Here is a 6,874-nt window from a genome sequence, read left to right as displayed (position 1 = left end):
TGTGCCCCTTAATGGTACGCTCATCATGAAACAATCAAAGATCTATCAAAATGAACTGAAAATTGAAGGGAATGGTGAATATGCAACAGACTGGTTGCACTAATTTAAGAAAAGACATGAAATTAAATTTTTAAAGATTTGTGGTGATAAAGCATCTGCTGATCATGAAGCAGCCAAGAAATTCAAGGAAGACTTTGCCAAGGTCATCGCTGATGAAAATATGACACCAAAATGAGTCTATAATGGTGACAAAACATCACTGTTTGGCATTTTTGCCCCAGAAAGATACTGACTACAGCTGATGAGACAGCCCCTGGAGGAATTAAGGATGCCACGGGAAGAAAAACTGTGCTGGAATGTGCTAATGCAGCAGGCACACATAAGTGTAAACCTGCTGTGATTGGGAAAAGCTTGTGTCCTTGCTGCTTTCAAAGAGCAAATTTCTTACCAGTGCATTATTGCCACAACCAAAAGGCATGGATCACCAGACAGCTTTTCTAGCTGGTTTCACAAACATTTTATACCAGTCGCTGGTGCTCACTTAAGAGAAGCTGGACTGCATGACAACAGCAAGATTTTGTTATTCCTTGACAATTGTTCTGCTCATCCTCCAGCTGAAACTCTCATCAAAAATAATGTTTATACCAGTACTCTCCCTGAAAGTTTACTTCATTAATTCAGCCATGTGACCAGGGTATCTTTAGATGAATGAAGGGTAAATATAAAAATACTTTCTTGAACAGCAGGCTATCAGCAGTGGACAGAGACAAGGTGTGAGTGTGGAAGTTTTTTTTTTAAAAAAAAGGTTAGCATAAAGGGTGCCATATACACTGTTGCCAACAGGTGGAACACAGTGACTAAAGACACAGTTGTGCAAGCCTGGACAGCCTCTGGCCTATGACTATGTTCAGTGACAATGATGAATAAGGTGGTGGTTTTGAAGGATTCCATATACCGAGTGTGAAAAAAAATGACATCTGATCTTACATATACAAAAAATATGCCTTGTCAGCAAGCTGGAAGAATTGGATATTAAAGAACTTTTTAACATCAATAATGAGGCTTCAGTTGGTCATTTATCAAACAATGGTGAAATAGCCAAAATTGTTTTGAATCAAGGTAATCGTAATAATAGTGATGAAGAAGATGACGTTGTTAACATTGCAGAAAAAGTGCCTGTAGACAACATGGTGAAAATGTGTGATGGGCTTATTGAAGACCTAGAGCAGCATGCATTCATAACAGAACAAGAAATCATGTCAGTTTATAAAATCAAAGGCAGGTGTCTAAGACAAGAACCATTGTTAACAAGGCAGATGACTCTGGAGGAAACATTTTAAAAAGCCATTCAGTGGAATGTCTCCTTATCCCTAGGAGACCCATTTCATGGTTCCTCAACTGTTTCTACTCACCTAAAAAAAATTGAATTCAGTGTACATTAACCTTTTATGAAAACAGCATTGTAGGTGGAAACCGAAAGCCTGCTCTTGCTTGTTGCTGCTGCTGTTGAACAGCTGAGACAGGCATCCTGGTGATGCTACTGTGCTGCTTACTTGCCCTGAAAGCATTATTTTTTCATGGTATTAATGGTATGTTATGTTTTTTACTGGTACATAGTTATGTGTGAATAAGTGTAAAAAAATGATTGCTCATCAGTGACTATGAATTCAGAGTCAGGAATGATGGTGACGCCAATCACTGATTGCCCACGTGGCTAGCTAAGGTAGTGACACTTTTGCTTTCCAGTGGTTCAATATGCACAAAGTTTGTTTCATCAGCAAAATTATTTAAAACGTTGTATAAAATTACTTTCACGCTATGTATAGAAGGTGTGTATGAAACATAAATGAATTTCATGTTTACGCATTGGGCTCATCCCCAAGATATCTCATTATCTATAATATATGAAAATATTCCTAAATCTAAAAATAAATTCAAAATGCAAAAGGCTTCTGGCTGATCCTATGCATGTTGGATAAGAACTACTCAACCTTTACATTAGTGATTCCTCAGCTTGTCATGCAGCCTGCAATTCCTTCCATTATCCCCTAATCTTATTTCCTTGAGACTTTTTTTTTTGCGGTTTAAAAGATAATTTTATTAAATGATTTTCTATCCAAAGCTTCTCCTTTCTTACTTACTTCAAGGACCAGCAAGAAGGCTTAGATGGCTGCATCAAGGCAGCCCCAGGAAGCCCCTACCTTAGAGACTTTGCATTGTTTCTTCCATCTACCTGGAAAGCTGTACCCTAGATAGACACATGGCTAACTCTCTCTCCTTCTTCAAGATTTGCTCTAATAACTTCTCTTTGAAGTCTACCTTGAGAACCCTTTTAAAAATTGCAAACCCATGGTGACGCACGGTGGTTCACACCTGTAACCCTAACACTTTGAGAGGCTGAGGTGGGAGGATTGCTTGAGGCCAAGAGTTTTAGTTTGCAGTGAGCTGTGATGACTCCACTGCACTCTAGTCCCAGCAAAAGAGTGAGACCTTGTCTCAAAAACAAACAAAAAAAATGCAAACCCACCACACCTTCCCAACATTCCTCATCTCTCTTATTTTTTTCAACTACTTTTTTTTCATAATACCTTTTAGCAAATCATCTAGTTTACCGAATTATAATATTTATTTTCTTTCTCCTTCCACTTAGACCTAAACCTCTGGGAGGGCAGGGAACTTTTCCTTTGTTCATTGATGGATTCCAAGCACGTAGAATAGAATTTATCTTTAAAAAGAGCTGAATAGATATTTGATAAGTGAATGAAGAAAGGAAAATGTAAAAAATAGGGAGAAAGAAAGCTAAGGTTGAATGCCTTGTTAGTAGAGGCATTTAAGGAGTTAGTGAACTAAAGAAACGGCCATGAAGTACTGATTACAGAAGTAATAGCAAAACTAGAAAGGGTGATTAATACGGTTTGAGCCAAAGGAGAAGTCATTTTTAAGAAATGAATTGTCAATCATTTCAGCAAAGAAAGAACTGAAAGATGTTCAGAAAATTTTCTAAATAGAAATTTAATGCATTTTATGTAGGAATGAATTTGCAAATATGACTGGAATTTTTATGAAATGATGGAAAATATAGGAAACATGAGAGGAAGAGCCAATTTCCAGTAAAATATTGAAACCAACATCAGATTCTTTGAGTTTCATCTTGGGACACAGAAGTAGAAGGGGCGATGGAGTATAGAAATGAAGTACAGACTCTATTAACAAGCTGTAGTGAATGGAACGAGACATACAGTTATAAGAAATTATTTTCTCAAAATGGGTTAGCTTTAAGGAAGATGATATGCAGAGGCAAAGAACTGATACAGACTAAGAGGTTTAAAATACTGAATATTTACTGAAAACCTTCAATAGTACAGCTAAATCACTTTCCCATAATTTTCCATAAATGCTTGCTTTTTCTATTGACTTAAAATTATCCTAATCATGCCAAGAAGTAACTCTGTGAAGAGCTCTACTTAGAAACTGTACTTTCCAAAACACCAGGATATTAATTTGAAATACCATCACCTCCCTCAACACAAAGAGCAGAGGACTAGCTTAGCTGAGGACAGTGACATTAGTAAGAAGTAGGCACACTTCCCCTTTTTCTGGCCAAGGCAAAAAGCCCCCTTCAGAGTAAATCTTTCTATCATTTATGGATGGAGTGAATCTAACTTCTCTCTAAATTAGCAAGGGCCATCCATTCATAGATCAAATGAGAGATCTGGAGCCCCAGGGATATTAGACTTCAGGTCTTAGCAGAGGCATGTTTCAACCACCTGCCATTACTGTCTGCAGCAGAAATATGAGGAGGGTCTTCTGAGGCATCAGTGACAAACACCGTGATTGCAGGGAATGCATGGGACAGAGCAAGGGGTATGTCGGCACATACACACACACTCAGATGCGGCCAAGTGTGATAGATGGCTGTACTTAGACAAGATCCTGGTTTAACTGACCTTTTATTGAAATTCTTCTCTAGGATGGGAGCAGAGAGGTCAACAACCCACACATATATGCCTTAATGAACACTGATTCAGCTTATCTTTTCTTCCTTTATTAGCATAAAGATGGCTTCAGCTAAAGTCACAGGGAATGCTTGTTTTTGCTTGACTTATTCATTTTAACCTTTAAGTAATTGGTCCTGCATTATATTGTCACATTTCTATTTAAATATTTTGTTACAAAATGTACTATAAACTTTTGAAAATAGGGTCTTCCTTTTATGTGTTTATTTTAGGTAAAAGGAAGATGATCAGATTCAGAGAATCTGAAGTAGAGTTAAAGACTGAATATTAAATAGGCTTCACCAAGAGACATAAGGATACCTTAAAGACAGCAGACCCTAGAGACAGAGAGAACGTAGTCCTTGATGACATCACTCACCACACAACCAACCAGGACTGGAGCCTGAACAGCAAAGTGCCTTAGTTTTACTCATTTGTAAGATGTAAAAAAATCCTAATGCCTACTTTAGGGGTTATTATCAAGATTAAAAGAGCCAATACATGTAAAGTGTTTATAATATATGGATGGAGGGAGGGAGGGAGAGGGAGGGATGAAAGGAGGGAGTGAGAGAAGGAAAAGAGGAAGGAAAGAAAAGGGGAAGGAAGGGAGGGAGGGAGAGAGTGAGGGAGGGAGGCACTGCTTTGAAAGAAAAGCAATATGCAGTATGAAATAAAAATGTTATAAGAGAAGAACTACCTGACCAAAGGAATTTCAGGTGAAAGACGATGTATTCCTGGGGGTAGCAAGAAGAAATTATGTGAGGGGTACAGATAAAGTAATGAGAAGGAAGTGCTATAAAAAGGTGTTGAACAGTGATAAATAAGAGAGAATTGAGAGCCAATACTAAAATGTTAATATTAAGCCTGCACAGGCAGATATGCTAGAAATAGGTTTTGATTCAGTACTGTCATGTGGCCCTCTCCTCTCATTCAATGAGATTCTAAGTAGAATGGGAACAGTTTATGTTTTATACTTATATTATAATTCTTAATAGTTTAAGCACTTAATAGGTACTTTAAAATATTCTTTCTCAGTTATAGTAATAAAAGCTACCCAAATTCATGTACTCTAGTAGAAATCACATCCAATTTTTTGTATATTTTTTCTGATGGTGTTTCCACAAATCATGAATGAGCTACTTAATATTAGGTTTGCATTTTATTTTATATTTAGTTTAAACACATTTGAAGTTATATTTTTAAATTATGCACTCTATTTTGATTATTAAAATAAACTTCAAAGGACAGAGTACTACTTATCCCAAGATGTGATTACTTCAATCATTTTCATTTTTACGTCACTTAATGTTTTCTCATTTATAAATAAGAAAACAAATTCAAATGATTAGCTTGAACTAGAATTCCTAAGGTCTTTTTCAGCTTTAAGTATTATGACAGGTTGTTTATTTACTTTCTTTTTATAATGTCTATAATATTTGATGTTCTAATTTTTTCCTCATAGAGAATGGCAGATTTGTAAATCTAAGCTTTAGAAAATCAAAAAAGGTGAATTCTTTAACTGTGACCAATCTTATTTTCAATCAACTTTAAATATGTCAACTGGAATGCTCTGGTATTTGAATGAACATTTACTGAAAATTTACTATGTTGCAGGATCTAGCAAAAAATTTTTCATAAGGAGAAAACATTATCAAGATTAACCCCACTAAAATTGTTATGCCTTAACAGCATATCTATAAAAAAAGGAAGGGACAAATGAAAGAAGAAGTTTTAAGACATGAAATATAGCCTTGAATTTGGAACTGACAAATCTATCATGTGTGGTAGTCAGATGAATAGGATCTGTGGTGATGACTAACTTTTTCTATGAAAATTCTGAGTAAGAAATTTTAAGTTTCTTAAATTCTCAAATTTGTTCTTTCCTGGTAAGCATCTTCAAGGGCTAGACACATCTAGCAAGACGTCAAACAAGAATCTTTGGTTTAAGATAAACTTGAAAAAACAGCAGTGAGGTCAAAGTGAAGAGAAAGGAACTTCATACTCACAAAGTTTTGAAGTTGATAAATCAGTTAAAAGCTGGTTCTCAAGGGGAATGAAAATTAATGAGCCGAAACTGTGTTCCTACAAAGCAACACTCAGCTTAATTTTTTAAAATGAAAGGAGTATTTCTAAGACCACCCTGGCCCCAATCACTCGACCGACCAGAATTTAAAATTCACTTTCCCTTTTTTATATTATTTCTGTATTTGATTTTGATGTTTCTTGGCTTTTATATTATTTGTAGAATTTACCTTAGTTTGCATATATAAGTGTTGAGGGTCTTCATTTGTTTTTCAAATGTGTTCTTCTAGAAAAGAATGTGATTCCCATAGCTCCCTTGAGGAAGGCATCATGATACCAAGTATTCTGAGATCCCAGCTAAGTAAAGGTCCATGATTGTTCACTCTAGCTTTGATTACAGTGAGCCAACAAAAGATAATCAGGAACATGATTGTACCTAGAGATCTGGAATCCTTTTGTAGGCTCTGGGATAGAGCTTGGTGGTACGGACTTGAATTTATCTAGAGCTTCAAAGATGCACAAGGATATTATTTTGCTTTTTATGTTGGAGGGCTTATCTTGCTGATAAAAACTTCTGGAGAATTTCAGAATTGATATCTCCACTCCCAGTGGCTACTGGACATAAACAGTCAGTTTTGAGTAAGTCTACATACTGACTCTGATAGTTTGGACCTTCCCAAGAGCATCTAGAATTCGAGGCTGCTGGCTATTGTGTAGAGGCTATTTTGTGCCCATCTATTTACGTAAGCACTCTGGTTATTGTTTACTCATTCAATTGATAGAAACAATGGTTCAAACCTGCCTATTCCATCTAAGATGTTGTTATGGTACCACCAGGAAAAATTTGAACCATCTTA

This window comes from Propithecus coquereli, unplaced genomic scaffold (genome assembly GCF_000956105.1).
Source record: "Propithecus coquereli isolate 6110/MARCELLA unplaced genomic scaffold, Pcoq_1.0 Scaffold37, whole genome shotgun sequence".
Lineage (NCBI taxonomy): Eukaryota > Metazoa > Chordata > Mammalia > Primates > Indriidae > Propithecus > Propithecus coquereli.
The sequence above is the reverse complement of the archived record's forward strand: the minus strand, read 5'-3'. Positions refer to the sequence as shown.